The sequence below is a fragment of the Amblyomma mixtum genome, chromosome 3 (genome assembly GCF_055824585.1).
Source record: "Amblyomma mixtum isolate Tamu chromosome 3, ASM5582458v1, whole genome shotgun sequence".
Classification (NCBI taxonomy): domain Eukaryota; kingdom Metazoa; phylum Arthropoda; class Arachnida; order Ixodida; family Ixodidae; genus Amblyomma; species Amblyomma mixtum.
Genome location: NC_143014.1, coordinates 417,747,205 through 417,766,170, shown reverse-complemented (window position 1 = coordinate 417,766,170; position 18,966 = coordinate 417,747,205).

The window sequence follows — 18,966 nt, the reverse complement described above, 5'->3', positions numbered from 1 at the left end:
TGTACGTACGTACTATCCGGAGCAAGAATAACAGACCCCCTGCCAGCGCGTGCCGATCCGCGCCAAACTGCATTCGAGCGTCGCCTGACGAAGCAGCCCTGGCGCCGAGACCAGCGCATTGCGCGCATTGCGTCTCGCACCAGGAGTGCTTCGTCAGGTGGCGCTCACATGCAGTCTGGCGCGGATCGGCACGCGCTGGCAGGGGTCTGTTATTTTTGCTCCCGATACACACTTGTGTACGTGTTTGTGTGTGTGTGTGTGCGCGCGCGCGCGCGCGCGAGTGTGTGTGTGTTGTGTGTGTGTTTTCTCTCTTGTAACCAATCCTCTCTTCAACGCATTTGACCCTGAGGGTACAATAAATTAAATGAAATTTCACTTAGGCCCAAACTAGTACCGTTAAGGAGGAATGCCTGGTCCATTAAATAGCGCTCAATAAAAGTACCCGAAAGCGAAAACCAATCCAGAGGAAAATGTAACGGTGTGAGAAAAAGAGGGGATTTGGTTTGGTTTGGTTTATAAGTGTTTAAACGTCCCAAAGCGATTCAGGCTATGAGGGACGCCGTAGTAAAGGGCTATGGAAATTTCGGCCCCTACGTTTCTCTAATGTGCGCTGACATCGCACAGTACACGGGTCTATAGAATTTCGCCTGCACCTAAAATCGACCGCCGGGGCCTGGATCCAACCCCCGTCTTTCGGGTCAGCAGCCGAGTGCGATAACCACTGAGCCAACGCGGCGGCCAAAAATAGGGAGAGGTAGTGGCAGCGTGTCTATAGAATGTGTTCTGCGTCTGCTATGACCTCTCGTACAGCGAGCGCGGAGCTGTTTCAGTAAGCTATTTTCACGCCATCTGATAGTGAAGATCACCATTCCTGTGACGAGATTGGTGTTCCGTGAAGAACGTTTACTTGTTCGCCGTTGAATGATAGCTGGGGTTTGAGGAAGGAGGGTTTTCCCCAATGATCTTGCAGTGGTCGGATACTTCCTCTATGAATGTGACTGTTTACGTTGGATTGCACCAAAAGACCAAGGAAGGTGGATGTTAATTTTGTTGACTATCTGATGAAAAACCCTAATTTCCTCAAAGGTCGTCATTGCAAGCTATTAAGCGCAGAGTGATTGTAATGTGATGAGGGCTATGGGATTTGATTAGAATACTTCATATTTTATAGATTTTCAGGTGTTTCCATGGCATAAGGGAATCGCTCTATGCCGGCGTAGATGTTCATGGTGGTGGTGTTTTGCCCAGCGAATAGCGAAGCATCATGTATGGCATACAGGGAGTTCTTTTAAAGCTTTAGAGACTTTTATTAACAGTTAGAGATACCCTTATGCAGTCTGTTTAACTGGGTTGTACAGCCAGGCAGACAATATGTACCTCATATTAATCAATGAATAAGCTACTAATTAACCTATAATTAAGTGATGAACTTTATTATTTTCTTATTCTAGAGGTCAAGGTTATGTTTTGAAGTTGATGGCCGTCAATATCGAAGGTGAGCCCTGCTTTTAAATTTTCGTAATCGTGAGCACTGTTAGAAACATTGAACGTCAAAAATACGCCGTTGATATCGTGCTGAGTTTGCTTGCCCGCATTACCTAATTATAGAAAGCAGTCGCTGCGCGTGATATCGTCACTGAAGTCAGTTTAACTTCTACACCATCGAATACACCAAGTGTTTTAGATGCATAATAAGTGCGAGAGACGTCATTTTATAAATATGCAATGAGGGAAAGCCAACCCAACAATAAGGGTAGCTTTTTGGCCGGTTGGTATACCATGACGAAAAATTTAGCGCTCGAAACAGAGGACACCAGGGCACCACATGCGCTCATTTTGAACTAGCTAACTTTCAAAAAAGAGATGTGAGTTAGCGCGTGTGGTGTCCTCTTCATTTTTCCTGCGTTTCGAGCGCTAAACTTTTTCGTCAACACCACCAGCTTTCAAGTGCGTATATATTTGACGCCGATACTTCGAACCGCATTGCCGATTAAAAATATAAAACAGTGCTCAGCCTCAATGTTGATGACCATCAATGTTTTAAGATAACCTTGGCCCTAAAAAAACAAAGAATATAGTTTATTAGCTAATTTACGCTGATTATTTGTGTAATTATTTACCCTCATGAGGCACTGAATGTCCGCTTTGCTGCGCAGTCCAGCTCAACAGATCGCACCGACATATCTGTCATGGTTTTTTAAATAAAAATCTGTAAAGCTTAAAACATTCACTTTGTATATCACCACGTGCGCCTCCTAGCTGCGCGGTTACGCGTGTCGTGGAGGGGGACTAGAAAAGGGCCTTGCCATGTGGTTGGTAGATATTGCCTTACTCGGGTGTATGTTCCTCAGGCGTGTATGTGACTACCTTGCAAGGGCCTGCCCCTTCCGTAGCAACACTTAAAATAAGAGACAAGGTGTTCAGGGAATCCTGAGAGGAAGTTTAAAAACTAGGTTTTTTGAGGCATGAAGGCGGCTTATGCGGCGTTATAATACTAGAGTTGGCGAACATTAGAAAACTGGTAAATAGCATTAAAGAGAAACAGTTAACTAATTTCTAATTATTAACTTTTTTTACTAGTACATTTTGGCGTCTGGTTGCAATTGGAGACTTGTAGCCGGCGGTTAGTAATACCCATATCAGTTCTTAGAATTTCGGAAATGCGATTACCCTCGGCGCTGTGGCTCAACAAATTCAGACCATATCTGGCGCCCAAAATACGCGCGCTTCCGAAAAGCCCGCGTGCAGAGGAACGCCCCAGCGCTCGTCACACCATGGCCAAAGTGCCAAGTGACGTTGACTGTGCCGTCTGAACTTCGGTGCTCGCCGCTGTTCGTTGCTCCAGCCCACGAGAGAAACAGAAGGTCGTATGACTCATACGTCATTTAGTAACGTTTACTTGGAAGTGTATGTATTCTCTCTATAGACATTGGCAAGCCGCTAAGCGTTACTGAGTGAGTTTCGGGGACCCAGCAATACAAAGTGAAAATGGGAACAGCAACTTTCCACGCTGTTATGGAACGCTCGCAGGACCCTAGCAGTGCAGTTCCCTTCAGTCACCGAGCCTATCAATGATAATTTTGTCGGATTAGAAGTATCTGTGTAAACACGAGGCGCTGTTTAAAAAAAAAAAAAAACATCGCTGACCACACGTGCCTTACGGGCATTTCAAGCCCGAAGAGATTTGTGCGTTACTGTGTCTGCAATGTAAGGCCTTATTATAGAATGTGCTCATGGTGATATGGTTCTTCGTTATCCACGGAGAGCGAAGGGTGGTATTATGATTTGATTTCGATTCATTTCATTCTGTTTTATTTTTGCACTTTGTTTTTCCCCATACCCGTAATCAGTCTGTCACACGAGCGGATGTTAAGAATCCAATATAATCCTACAAATAGAATTCCATTACAGCGGCCTGGAATTCATTGCATGCCTTCCATCCACTGCTTAACAAACTCAGAGCAAAAGGCACGGCTAATTGCTCCATGGAAATAGGGCGCAGAAACAGGCGACCTGTTTAACTTGCACTCGCGATTAGAAATTTGCATTCATATTTAAAGTAGAATGTGATTCGTAAAATTTATGTGGAAAGAAAACACAAAATGGCAGCCTCTTTATCGGTTATAACTTAAGCGACAGTCACCCACACACATTTCTATCTTGTTTTCTACCCAGCAGCATATCAATCGCTTGGCCTGGCTTGCCTGATGCTTAATGCAACTAATTCCTCTTCTAGTTTTGCCATTTGCTTGTGTTACAAGAGTTTTCATCGCTGGTGTCATAGGTTTGAAATTCTATCTAAAGCCCGTCGTTCGTCCACTGCTCCGCTTTCACACTGGATGCTTTCGAATGCCAGGCAGAGATTTCTTCCTTATCTCCCCTTTATTCCTTTACACAGTCCGGTGACGAGACTTCTCACGAAGCTGCCACTAGCGAAAAACAAGCCCGAGTTCAACGTGAATTTTTGATGCAAGCGCGTTTCTTTCACGACTAACCACAGAAGCAGTCCTCCGTTGAGCCGCTATGTTGAGTAAAGCTCCTTTATTCGTGCACTCTATCTATTGAGTCGACTGAGGCGCCCCCTCTAGGTCATGTAAATCGAGTAGGGAGGAGGTAGGCGGCCGTTGGGTTCGAGCCCGACCACGGCGGCCTCGTTTGAATGGAGGCGAAACTCAAAAGGCGCTCTTTTGCTGTGCGATGTCAGTGCATGCGAAAGATCCACAGGTGGTGGTGGTGGTAGTCGGGGTGGAAACATTTATTGCCAAGCAATGCAGAGGGGGCAAACCCTGCCTCCCCTTACGTGGCACGAGGCAACCCTTAGGGTTCTGCCCTTAAAGGGCAAAGGACAGCCCTTGAAGGGCTATCCCCTTCAAGGCGTCGGTAATTGTTCGGCGCCCGTCAACAGCAGCGGAGCTGGCGAGGAGAATCTCCCAGTATGACTCCACCGTGGTTGGGGATGGAGGGTGTGGGAAGGTAGGGCATGTGAGGAGGATGTGAATAGTCTCCCGGTTTCCCGCAGACTTACAGGAGGAAAGGAACTGATCGGGGTAGCGGGCATGAACGAGAATAGGGTAGGAAGCAGTATGGGTCTAGAGTCGGCGCCAGTGGGAGGCTAGGGTTACGTAAACGTGCCGGGTATCTCGGTAGTAGGTAAAGATATCTCTTAAGGGACGCATGCAAACGCTCCTGGGATGGCGGAGGGGATTCAAATGCACCCCGGAAAGGGAGACCTCGGACGAGGGAGTGGACCTCCTCGTTTTCCGGGAAGCCTGCTTGTGAGGGGATTCAGATAGGGGTTACGGGGTGGTTGGGGTGCCAGAATCGTAGAAGCCGAGCCGCGGTGCGGGATATCAGGCCTTTAGCGAAATTGTACGGGGCGGACTTTGAGTCGGAGGGAATTTTGGTGGCAGAGATAGAGATGAGAGCGAGCGCAATGGCTGCTTCCTCTGCAATTCGTGATGAATATGTGGTGATAGAGCCTGATGCGAGCAGTCGGGAATGATTGTTAGCGACGGCGAGGATCATGCGGGAGCCCGACGAGTACTCTGCCACGCCCACGCAAGCTATCTCGGAACTTTCGCAGTACATCTTGTGCAGGGCTTTGGCACGGGCTGCCTTGCGTTCTCCTTCGTGCTCCGGGTGCATGCTCTTAGGGATGGGATGGATGATGAGATGGCACGTAGGTCTGGAGGCAGGGGGGCCTCCCCGGTAGGATGAGCGATCGGGGCGATGCCCAGCGGACAGAGTGGTTGAAATTATTCCCAAGCCTTCAACTACGGTACCTCTTTCTTCTTTTCTTCTTTCACTCCCTCTCCTTGTTTTAAGGCGCGGTTTGGGTCTCGACCGAGATGTGAGACACTTACTGCGCCATTTCCTTTCCTCAAAATACAATTTTGTTGGCGGCCGCGGCGCAGGATATATAGCATTTGCTCCTCCCGCTGGTTAGCGCTTCCAGCGCATTTTAACAACGCACTGTTTTCCAATACCGTACTTATATAGGCTCCAGATGAGTCTTAGTGAAGAATATGGTCCCCCTAATGCCATTTTAACGTAAGAAAAAAATGTGAATGAAAGCTCCTCTGCGCTAACTCTCGCAGCTTTACTGCTTAGGTGGTGCGGTTGCTTTATCCAGGCAGCTCCGCTTAGTTACCTATAAAAAAAATTGTCTTCACCTGGATGTTTCGTATCCAATATTGTGCATGCTTTAATTACAAATGTGTATTAAATTTTCATGACACCTTCGTAAAAAAATTGGCTATTCGAAGAAGCACAAAGTGATTCCTTATGCTGACGAGCCGAATTCGAGCTCTACAGTCACGGCCAAAACAATTTGGCCGAGCATGCCTTGGCGATAAAAATCATATCGGTCTCGATCTACTAGAAACTAGAAGGTGCTTGCAACCAATGCTACAAATGTCACAGGTACGGTCATGGACAAACTAAAATTTTTCCTACTTTCTCTACGCAACGCGTGAGAAAAGTTCAAGCGTGAAGTGTGCTCCGTGTCATTTTTTTCACAATTCAATATCTCTTCAGCAGGAGAGTGATGGGATGAGTGATGTCTGGGTGATGAGCAGTTTTTACCAACAGGTGACTCGCTCGTCTCTTTTCCATTTGCAGAGCGAAGGCATTAGACAGCAAAACTGAAAAGAAGGTTAAGAACCTGTTTAGTGCCGATAAGTCATCACAGTAAAAAAAATGCTCATGAGTATATTGGCGTGATCAGATAACGTTTTTCGCATATATTCGGTATTTTCGTTACATATCCGGTGCTCCGTTTGGTTTAGGTTTATGGGGTTTAACGTCCCAAATTGACTCAGGCTATGAGGGACGCCGTAGTGAAGGGCTCCGGAAATTTCGACCGCCATGGGTTCTTTAACGTGCATTGACATCGCACAGTACACGGGCCTCTAGAATTCCACCTCCATCGAAATTCGAACGCCGCGGCCGGGATGGAACCCGCGTCTTTCGGTTCAGCAGCCGAGCACGATAACCACTGAGCCACCGCGGCGACTGATAAACAGGGTGTCCGAGCTAATTTAGACCAAGAGTTATAAAAAAACAAAGCGTTCTTCAGAACTGATATTGCATGGGTGTTGTTAGTAATTATCCAAAGTTACAGTACTATTTTTACCTTCCTCCTATTTGAATAATTAGTAGAGATAAATAAATTAACTTTTTAAATGCAGTTTGGAACCTTCAGGCGTCAAAAGGAAAGTTCTGGACCTCCACAAATATTGTGTTACCCTGGCACTTGCAACAGAGGTAGACTTAGCGTGGCCGTTTTTATTCGGGAAAAACGAAAGCCCGCGGAGTTTAAAAATGCCACGTGACAGCACGCTCCGTGCGCCCGAATGCGCCGCGAGTACAGCGCTCTCATCCGTACTTTGTAAAAAGCATCACTCACTTCGCGCCTTTCGTGATGCCCAAGACAGAGCTTCGTGTTGAGCTTGGTTCCTAGATAAGCGCCAGTGGGTTCGGGCGGCACTTGAAAGAAAACGCGGCTTCTGTTTTTCATCGTGATTCACGCGACGTTATCAATCTGGTTATATGCGCCTTTGCATGTTGGGATCGTGCTCCCAAATTCGAACTCATGAGATTGTCATCGTTCCTCCGCATGCAATCTGCTAACGTGAGAGCGCAATTATCGCCGTAGAAACGGGAGCCGCGCTTTCTTTCACCGGCCGCCCGTGCCCCCTAGCGCTTATCTTCGAACCAAGCTCAAAGCGAAGCTCTGTCTTGTGCAGCATGAAAGGCGCGAAGCGAGTGATGCTTTTTACAAAGCACGGATGAGAGCGCTGTAATCGCGACGAATTCGGGCGCACGGAGCGCGCTGTCACGTGGTATTTTTTAAACTCCGCGGGCTTTCGTTTTCCCGAATAAAAACGGCCACGCTAAGTCTACCTCGTTAGATGTGGCTGGGTTGGACAATATCTGTGGAGCTCCACAACTTTCCCATTGACGCCTGAACGTTTCAAGCTATATTTAAAAAGTTAATTTATCTCGTCAAATTAACCAAATAGTAGGAGCCAAAAAAATGTTACTGTAACTTTAGATAAACCCTAACAACATATCCACGCGATTTCAGTTCTGAAGAACACTTAGGTTTTTTATAAACCTTGGTCCAGGTTAGCTGGGACGCCCTTTATATAGCGTCCCAGCTAACTTGGACCAAGATTTTGGTTTGGTTTGGTTTATGTGGTTTAACGTCCCAAAGCAACTAAGGCTATGAGAGACGCCGTAGTGGAGGGCTCCGGAAATTTCGACCACCTGAGGTTCTTTAACGTGCACTGACATCGCACAGTACACGGGCCTCAACAATTTCTCCTCTAAAGAAATTCAACCGCCGCGGCCGGGATCGAACCCGCGTCTTTCGGGTCTGCAGCCAAGCACCATAACCACTGAGTCACCGCGGCGGCGGACCAAGATTTTGAAAAAGCCTAAGCGTTCTTCAGAACTGAAATTGCGTGGATGTTGTTAGGGTTTACCTAAAGTTGCATTTTTTGCTCGTTCTACTTGATTAATTAGTCGACATAAATTAATTAATTTTTTAAATATAGCTTTAAACGATCAGGCATCAATAGGAAAGTTGTGGAGCTCCCCAAATATTGTCCAACTCAGGCACTTCTAACAAGATAGACTTAGCGTGGCCGTTTTTTTTAAGGAAAAACAAAAGCCCGCGGAATTTAAAAAAATGCCACGTGATGGCGCTCACTGTGCGCCCGAATGCGCTGCGATTACAGCAATCTAATCAGTGCTGTGTAAAGAACATAACTAGCTTCGCGCCTTTCGTGCTGCCCAAGACAGACCTTCGCGTTTGGATTGGTTCCAAGATGAGTGCCCGCGGCTTCGGGCGGCAGTTGAAAGAAAGCGCGGCTCCCGTTTTTCAGCATAATTCACACCACATTATCAAGCTTGTTATAATACGTGTTCGCTTGTTGGGGTCTTGTTCGCAAATTCGAACTCATGAGATTGTCATTGTAAACGCAGTTATCGCCGTAGAAACGGGATCCGCGCTTTCAACTACCGCCCGATGCCACCAAGCACAACGCGAAGCTCTGTCTTGGGCAGCACGAAAGGCGCGAAGCGAGTGATGTTTTTTGCAAAGCACGGATTAGAGTGCTGTAATCGCGGCGAATTCGGGCACACAGAGCTCGCTGTCATGTGGTATTTTTAAACTCCATGGGCTTTCGTTTTTCCCCAATAAAAGCGGCCACGCTAAGTCTATCTCGTTGGAAGTGCTTGGGCTGGAAAATATTTGTGGAGCTCCACAACTTTCCTATCAACCCTGAACGTTTCAAGCTATATTTAAAAAGTCAGTTAAATTATCTCGACTAATTATGGAAATAGGACGAGCAAAAAATATAGTACTGTAACTTTAGATAAAGCCTAACAATGTCCACGACATTTCAGTTCTGAAGAACGCATGTTTTTTTTTCAATATATCGGCCCAAGTTAGCTGGGGCGCCCTGTATATCCGGTACGTACGTGGCAGAATTACTTTTAAGGCAAGCCTTTAATGTCTCATCGTTGTAAGCAGCAGTTGTCGACAGAAATGTCACGCTTTTCAATTGGTCGAAACGGTCGTTACGTCACAGTGCGCGAATTTCAAACGGGGGCAATTGTACTTTGGCTAGTAACCATGCAACCAATTGAAGGGATCGTATAGTGATGCTCCAAGTGGGACTGAGCTTAATTAATTGCTTAATTACCCAATTAGCCTAATTAACGTTTCTAGTCAGGCCATATAATTCAATAAAACCGAGTAGGAAATTGGTCGAGCCCGGGAATCGAACCCCGGTCTTCGGCGTGCGAGACGAGCATGCTATCCACTCCGCCATGCCAGCTCGATGGTTTGGAATGAACAAAGGCGCGTCTAGTGAATACGGTGTCTTCGCTCACTCACATCCTCCTCCCTTTCCTCCTGGCGAGGTTTAGGTGTCCACCGAGGTATGAGAGACAGATACATTTCCTTTCCTCAAAAACCAATTTACCGACGAGCGAGGCGTAGAACCGAATGGGCGATGGCGTTCTATGGACTCCCTGGCAGCGTTGCAAGACTCAGTCGCGTTCCACTCTTAGAGGCGAAGCTTAACATCTTAACCACACATCAGTAACCACACTTTAGGTCAAAAAAGTGCCCCCCTGAATTTTGACGGCTGTCCATCGAGATATGCGAGAGTTACTGCGTAATTTCCTTTCCTCAAATACAATATTCATTTTCTTCATTACAGGCCCTCTTTGTCTTCTTTCACTCCCACTTCCTCCCTTCCTCTACGGTGCGGCTCAGGTGTCCACCTAGATGACAGAGAATTACTGCGCCATTTCCTTTCCTCAAAAAGCGTTGCGTTCAAGGGACAAGGCATCGCGCCGAACGGGTGGTGGCGTTCCGTAGACTCCCTGGCAGCGCTACAACACGCTGTCGCGTTCCGCTCCTAAAGGCGAAGCTGAAGCGTCATTAATTAGCAGTTAATTAGTATTCAGGCATTAATCAGTAATTGAGTATTAATTAGTGATTTGTCATCACTTAGTAATTAGTACTCAATCATATGTGACGCCACCAGTGCCACAGAAGCAGCGAAAGTGGTGCGGAAAACGCTTTCGCCTCTACGCACTTTAGACAGTCAAAGTGCCCCCTGAATTTTTGAAAGTAATCAATTAAATTACCAGTTACTTTTCTAGAAATCTGTCAGAAGTAATTAAATTACATTACGAATTACCGCTCTCAAACCTAATGACATCACACTGCAATTACTTCCCAAAATATCGATAATCACTGTTCAATCACTTTCTGGTTTCGACGCATAAAAAGTTGCGCATTGCTCATAGTACCAACACAATTAAGATTTCTTTGTATGCGCCGCAACTGAGCTTCAAACTGAGCCTCGGAAATTTTGCCGCTCTGAAGAATGGTCGCCCTAGTACATTGAACAGCCGCTTTTCTGACGCAGATGATATCAAATTAGTCACAAAATCTATAATCAGAAGTTGATCATTCAATGCATAATATTGATCCGTTGCAGCGGCTGAGTGGTTAAGGCGCTCGAGGCGGAATACCCGAGTTCAAACCCGACGTAGAGCGGCCGCGGTAGGGCTGCTGTAACCAGCCTATTACAGCAGGGCGGCGCCCCGAGAGCATTTATTGGCACGGCAAGGGGCCGTCTGCTAAATTTTTCGAAAAAGTCTTAAGGATTACGCAGCGATCAAAATAAGTAATATTTTATTTTGCCAAAACACTGCGTTGAATGTTGTAAAATATTAAGCAAAGCAAGCAGCACACAAAATTATGCTATTAAAATTGCTGGTTGGTTACTTTTAGTACTGCGGGAGTGCGCTGCGGGGGGTAAAACCCTACAAGCCAGCTTACACAAAAACAGCTGATTCCACGCCTTACTATTGTTTTTTACGCGATGTCCCAATTCAAGCTACTGTGCGGTTAACGAAGTGTGCAGAAAAATCTGAATGAAGGCATTGGTGGCTATGCGTCTGGCGCGCAAACCTGCAAAGAGCGCTGGGTACGAAATCAATGACTACTTCTTGAAGTCTGTCTTGTTCAGCGCTTACCATCGATGAAAAAAGTGTCAAAGGGTGAAGTGCTGGTGTATATGACGTGGGACTTTTTGTTTCTTTTCCCTTGGGAAAGAGAAGACGGCCACAAATTACGATTTGCGGAGAAAAACAAAGCTCTTTCCCAGCATAAGCGAGTTTTCTTTATATGGCGATGTGGCACAGAGGCGACCGCGGGAACGCACTGCTTCTGCGCGCCAACTTTACAGATTGCCTCCGATATCCGCCACAGGCATTTTCTCCCCGTCGGTTGTGCGACGGCGGCGTGCGTCTCGTTACCAACGGCACCTTGAAAGCCGCCGGTGGCAAAGGACCGCAGTGCACGTAGCAGCTGCGCACCACCAACAGCGCACTCGCACGCACACTTCCGTGTTCATCGGCGGCTTCGTCGCACAGCCACTCCGCAGTCTGCTTCTCCAGTTGAAATAGGCGTCGAAACAGACCGTCCGGCAAGTGAAACGCGTCTTCATGCGCCCTCCTTTGCCGTTGCTCACGCCGGCGCAGCCTGCTCAGTCGTTTCGTCAAGTACACCGCCACCATTTTCTGTGACAAACGCAACGGCCAAATTGAACGCCTCGAGGCGATCACAAAAACAATTTGCGCCTGCATAATTAGGCGCGCAACATCATCACTTCTGCAACATCTGTGACGTAATCTGCCGCCGCCCATGACGCAAAAAAGTAATGCGGCTGCCGGCCACGGCCAAACAAACAGGAGCGGGGCTAATTTGTAATTTTATCGTTCCGTTGTACGGTCCCAGGAGAATTATTAGGTGCAGTGTTAGCGCATTCCCTATGTCTGTGCACATCGGCTAGTGGTCTGTGCACGCGCAGTCCTCAAGCGATGATAGCACGCTTGTTTTTGAAGCCTCCTTTAAGCAGGTATTCCGGGCATTGCAGACAACATACTGCGATGCAGGCTTGTCCCCATATAGGTCATGCATACCTGCTCTGGCTAGACGAAGCTAGTCCTGCTCTTAAACGTGCACTGAAGAGGAATCTGAACTTGTCTTTTTGCCGCGGGAACTCGATCTACACGTTCCGACCTTTCTTAGAAACTGCGACTTATTGCCCTGTGTGGCCGATTTCCGTAATTAAATCGGATTAACGTCCGGCTCCCGCCTTTTTTTTTAATTCTCCCGAGTACGGTGGGCGGAGTCGACCAACGCGTGGAGCGCCTTTCACCCAGTCCCGTGGCGGCTTACCGCTCTGCCATCGGCGGAGTAATACGTAGTAGTCCGTAGTAGCAAATAGTCCGCGCGTATTTTTATTTCTGCGGGCTTATTTTGCGGCTATGTTATCTGCGAATGAAACTATTTATTCATGGAAACATAAAAAACACATAAAGCGAAAGCAAAGCCTCCACGGAGCTGGCTGAAAGGCACTTCACGCGTTGTTCGACTCCGCCCACCGTGCGCGGAGATTTAAAAAAATAAAGGCGGCAGCCTGACGGTCATTCAATTTAATTAGGGAAATCGGCCACAGAGGGCAATAAGTCGCAGTTTCTAAGAATGCTAGGAACGTGTAGATCGAGTTCCCGCGGAAAAAGACAAGTTCAGAATCCTCCTCAGTGCGCCTTTAACCGTCCCCCAAATTAAGCCCAGGAGGCTGCTGTAGCGAGTGATAAAGGCCACAGCTCTTTGGATCCTTTTTCCGGGGGAAATCTGTATTTGGGGACCATTCCAGTCATTTGCCTTTGCATGAGGAACTCGCTCGAGGTTTTCAAAAAACACTCGATTTCCCACGCCGCGGAATATATTTATAGTTTCAGCCGCCGCGGTGACTCAGTGGTAAAGCGCTCGTCTACCGAGCCGGAGTACCCGGGTGCGAACCCGACCGCGGCGGCCGCGTTTCGATGGAGGCGAAACGCAAGAGGCGCCCGTGTGCTGTGCATGTCAGTGCATGTTAAAGATCCCCAGGGGGTCGAAACTATTTCGGAGACCTCCACTACGGCACCTCTTTCTCTATTTCTTCGTTCACTCCCACCTTCCTCCCTTCCCTTACCGCGCGGTTCGTATGTCCGCCGAGATATGTGAGACAGACACTGCACCATTTCTTTTCCTCAAAAACAAATTCAGATTTATAATTTACATAGTCGCCACTTGCCTCCAAGGTTTTCATGCATACTCACCGATACGTCATTGTTAAAGGTGCAGTGAAGAGGAATCTGAACTCGCCTTTTTGCCGCGGGGACTCAATCTGCACGTTCCGAACATTCTTAGAAACTTTGATTATTGCCCTGTGTGGCCGATTTCCCTAATTAAATCGAATTAACGTACGGCTCCCGCCTTTTTTTTTTAATTCTCCCCCGTACGATGGGCGGAGTCCACCAAAGCGTGGAGTGCCTTTCACCCAGTCCCGTGGCGGCTTGCTGCTCTGCCATCGTCGGAAATACGTAGTAGTCCGGAGTAGCAAATAGTCCGCGCGTGTTTTTATTTCTGTGGGCTTATTTTGCGGCTATATTATCTGCGAATGAAACTATTTATTAACGGAAACGTAAAAAATAAAATAAAATGAAAGCAAAGCCTCCACGGAGCTGTCTGAAAGGCACTCCACGCGTTGGTCGACACCGCCCACAGTACGGGGGAGAATTCGAAAAAACAAAGGCGGGAGCCGGACGTTAATTCGATATAATTAAGGAAATCCGCAACACAGGGCCATAAATCGCAGTTTATAAAAATGCTCAGAACGTGTAGATCAGGTTCCCGCGGCAAAAAGACGAGTTCAGATTCCTCTTCAGTGCACATTTAAGGCAAACTTACTCCTGTTACTTAGACACTGTTCAAAAACGTGCCCAACCATCTCGGCTGACGCCAAACGGGCACTTATCGCCTCAGCAGCAAGCACGGAAGCACGTGGGCGTAACATTGGTCCCGGCAATGTGCGTGATAAGTGACCACTTCCTTCGAGATCGAAACTGTGAAAGTTGGCCAAAGAGACCGACAGAGCACCGGGCAGCTCACCAGCACATCTGTGCGACCAAGGATATATGCTAGGTGTGAGTGAACGTTACTTTGTAGTGATTGGACATGAACGTAAGTAAATGGTTGCCAGTGTGACTGAACGTGAGTGTGAGTGAACGGGTGTGAGTGTTAGTGGTCATAAGAGTGAGTGTGAGTGAGTGGTTGTGAGTTCGAGTGGTCATGAGTGTGAGTTTGAGTGAGTCGTTGAGAGTGTGAGTGACATGAGTGCGAGTGTGAGTGGTTGTGAGATCGAGGGGACATGATTGTGAATGTGAGTTGTATTGAGAGCAGGTGGTCCTGAGTGTAAGTATGAGTAAGTGGATATGAGTGCGGGAGGCCGTGAGTGTGAGTATGATTGAGCCACCCCTCATGGAGCCGAGTTATGATTCCTGTATACCACAACGAGAGAATTTTTCGGCTAAAATTCTCCCGGCACTCTCCTCTTATTTTCCCCCACCGCGGTGGATCAGTGGTTACGGCGCTCGGCTACTGACCCGAAAGGCGCGGGTTCGATTCCGGCCACGGCGGCCGAATTTCGATGAAGGCGAAATTGTAGAGGCCCGTGTGCGATGTCAGTGGACGTTAAAGAACCCCAGGTGGTAGAAACTTCCGGAGCTCTTCACTACGACGTCCCTCATAGCCTTAGGTGCTTTGAGACGTTAAACCACAATAAATCAAATCAAATAAAATCTCCTCATTTGCTACTTAGGGTACTTTGTGAATTTTGCTACGCTTTTCACGGCCCCGATTCTCCGGAGACAGTTCATTATAGCCGCAGTAACAAGTACCCGACTGACCGGGCTCTTACCAGTGATCGGCTACAGCATGATCATATTCCCTGTGTTACTTCTTGAGGCCAACCTTGGCTGCTGCAAACTATGAAGTGCTAAGCAAGATCCACGCGGCTGGAGACACGGTACAGTGGACACAACGAACGATAATTTGCGCCTAATGCGAAAGTTTTTTTTTTAAGGAAATGCAATGGCGCAGTTATTGTCTCACTTCTCGGTGTACGCCTGAAGCGCATCGTACGGGAAGGAAGGAGTGAGTGAAAGAAGAATGAGCTTAAGAGGTGCCGTAGTGAAGGGCTGCGCAACAATTTCGACCACCTGGGAATCATTAACGTGCACCAACGTCGCACAGCGTGCGGGCCCCTTCTGCATTTTGCCTCCATCGAAACGCGTCCGCCGCGGCCAGACACGAACCAGGGTAACCTAGTGCGCAATTCATTACATTGGCACATAGCTGTAATATGAAAAAATAACTCAAATGTCAACAGCGCTGATTGTGAGGGCGAGGATGAGGGAGGGTAAGCAAATTGACGGCGACGGAGGGCCAAATAATTTTCGCAAGTGAAAGTGAGGGCGAGGTAGGGCCGAATATTTCAAGGCGAGGGTGAGGGAGGAAAGGCAAAATGGGAGTATTTGCCTATCTTTGTCCACGACCCGGACCCCTCGACTTTGGGGATTGAGGGTAATAGCCGGAAAGTGGGACCCCAAATAGAGTGAGTTGTTGCATAGTGTAAGCGAGGTAAGCTATGAAGCCAAATGGCCGCTACCAGCATCAAACACTAGCTGCCGGTTCTAAAGTTTGTTATCTTCCATGCACGATCTCTAAGAGTTTTGACGTCGACCAGCTGCCTTGAATCTCACTGGCCATCGATTGGGTTGGATTTACAGCAAGGGGACTATCAGGAGGATGCGCATTTATGTCAACAAATACGACTAGAGGAAGCTTAGCAGTGACAACAAGCACTGGGGCAGCACACCCAAGAGGAAGAGACAGATGCGACATGCCCGCTTGGTATGAGACCGTTCAGATTTAGCTCGCAACCTGCCACGCAGATCACCCAAATTCGATTGTGCTCCTCTATTTCGATGAGTTTCTTCTTTTTTACTCATGGCAAGTGATCGCGCTCTTGGGATGCTTTAATTTCATATATCACCGGATCTTCTCAGCCAAAACAGCAGTTCATAAAAATTCAGCTTGCCGTAATAACTTGGACTCTGTTTCAACGACGGCCATTACGCCTTGAATTAAAAATGCTATTACTTGTGGCAAAATATGGCTGCGTAAAAATGGCAGAGGACTTGGTCACTGCCTCTGTGACTATTAGTTACTACGTCCGCTGCATGGAATAACAAACATTAATTCGACACCATTTCAGCTGCCATCGCGGGAAAAACAGTGTTGTTTGACATGAAATTCAGTGGTTAGTCGAAAGAGCTGTGACATCATCGAAGTCACGTGACATCAAGAAACCAATCGCATGATGGCTTCAGATTTCAATATTCATTATCACCGGAGGAGGCTGGCAGGCTGGGGCAGTACAAACGTTCCTACAAGAGAGAGAGAGAGGGCGAAATGGAGAATATAAGCATAGCAAGGGGCGTCAGAGTGCTAGGCGGGAGGCGGACATAACAGATAAAAAATCGTATGGTATTAACAAAGTTAAACCTAATAGATGTGTGGAAGGATACCTTTAGCCTGGTTGGCTCATGGTTTTGCTTTCCTGGGTCGTCAGCACGTCTGGAGACGATATTAGACTCAGGTTAATCCCTGATCAAAGTTAAGCTGATATGATCTGTTCGCGCCGCAGGCGGAAGTTGATAAAGACGACGAGGCGCAATGCACAGCGCGAGAGTGTGATGCAGTTTGACACGAGGCGTTATCGGCTGCGGCGATAGCATTGCCGGTGATACTTATCTGTTCGCGCTGCCGCGGGTTAGAATTCTAGTCGCGGAGATATTTAATATTTAATTATTTATTTCAAGCAGACGAAATTGAAGTGACGCCGCTGGTGCCACGCAACGGCTCAGAACCATACGATCAGTCCACAAGATAAATGATCGAGGTTGGTAAGCGCTCGAGTGCTGTCGCCCTAATAAATGAAAAATTCTTGGCCGCGAGTGGATTTCGAATCATAGGCGGCGCGAAAAGATAAGCCTCACCAGCCACTGCATTACACCTGCCAGCCTCTCGCGCTATGCTTTGCGTGCCGTCGTCTCCATAAATTTTCACCCGTGTGCAATGGAACCAGCACATACAGCTTTCGTTTCCCTTTTAAGGTATGTAATTATGCGGCCCCATAATTTTTTTCTTACCTGAAAAAAGCTAAATTCTCCTGAAACAAGTAAGTCACTGCTAGGTGCAGCACGCTGTTACGGACGAGGTAGCATGGACGTGCTCCGGAGAGTGAATTGAGGGACGCCTGAGACGAGGCTGCTGGGAAAAGACAAAGAAGAGGAATTTATACAATATTTACAAGTGAGCTGCAGGAACGCTGCATCACGACAGCTCAACACAAGACCATCATGACAAAGAGCTCTTCGGCCGTGCCGCTGCCGGCTTTTCAAGAGTTCCCTTCCCTAGGGTCCCTAGATGGGGGCCGGGTTTCACTGGCACCAATCACAGACACGCACGCACTCACTCACTCCCGAGAGATCACACCGTCGTCACGCGCTGGGCGAGGGGAACGATGCCAACCACGTAGCGCAGACGTCGGAATGTCCATGAGCGGCGTTCGCGCGCATTTCGAACGCGCGTTCCCACTCGGTGTACGGGAAACGCTCGCTCAACCGGGCAGACGGACGCGGCTTCCGTGGCCATCCAGGCGTTCACCCAACGCTCGTCTCGGGGTCTGTCGGCGTTTCGCTGCTGCCATGTCGTCGTCTTCCCCAGGACGAAGGCGAGTCGTAACAGACTGCCCCGCCGGGGGAAGGAGATCCCGATGGACAGGGGACAGCATCCGCTGTCCGGAGGGATGTCGCTTGAGGCTGGTCTCAACTGCAGTCGGTTCTCTCTCGGCGGTTCCGGAGCTCAGCGCACCCCGAAGTCTTCCTTTGCAGGTGCAGGGTCCCAAAGGGCACTGCAAAGTGACTCGTGCTCCGCTAGCGTTAGAACCACGCCGAAAACCCAACCGCTCAGTCCGCAAGCACGACACAATCCCCACTTAGTAATGCCAGGCTCTTTCCTCCTTACAAACCCAATCAATCCCTGGGAGTAGTTCCGCAGCACTGTGAAATGCCCACAAATCGGCGCATTACACCACAAAGCGCATCTCAATTTAAAACAAACAAAACCAATCGGTTCAAAATCCTAGATCAGGAAGAAAAACTACCAGCAAACTGCAACTATGATGCTGATTCTTGCGCTAGGGACCTCAATTTAAGCTATCGGCATTACCTTTGAGACTCCCCTTTTTGTGATGTATTCCGATTAGTAATGACTACGGCAATTACGAACGCACTTGTTTCCTCACAAAGACTCGCTCAACAACGAAGCCAAGGTCACAGTAATTTTCCTAATGCCATAAAATCAACTCCAGGCGCTTATGCTAGTCGCTTACAATGGCCCGTCTGGCTAGTACTTCCGCGTGTCAGCGGACGCTGCTACACATAGGCACCACTAGTGCATGTTTCAAAACAATTTCAAAAGAAACGCTTTCAATGTAAACAACGCGTCGAGAACCTATTCCTGCTCAAACTTTTTTTTTTTTTCTACAAAACTTTTTGTCTGCAGGAATGGTCTAAAACAAGAAAAAGCAAACAGCAGAGACATCCTCGGAATCCGCTGCTAGCGAGCCGCGCCGCGGCTCAAAGGGGTCGCCTATTCTTCAACCGCGCCCTGCGCGGACGCACACCAACAGTGGCTTTAGCAGCCGACAATTCACAAACTTCGAAGGGCTTAACTGCGCTTCGACACCTGCGAGCCTCAGACGCCACGCGACATTGATTTGTTTCGCACACCGGCCGCGTGTCTCCAACACTCAAGTAGCGTCTGAACATTTGAATGCGAGGGGTTGACGGACGCGTATGAAAGAAACGCCTACGAGGACTCCTTTCTCGATTCAGCAATGTTCTTCGACTGGAGCCCGTATTGCGGCTTTCTTTCATGCGGTAGCTGGGCGTGCTTCTCTGCGAACCGCTGTGAGGTTC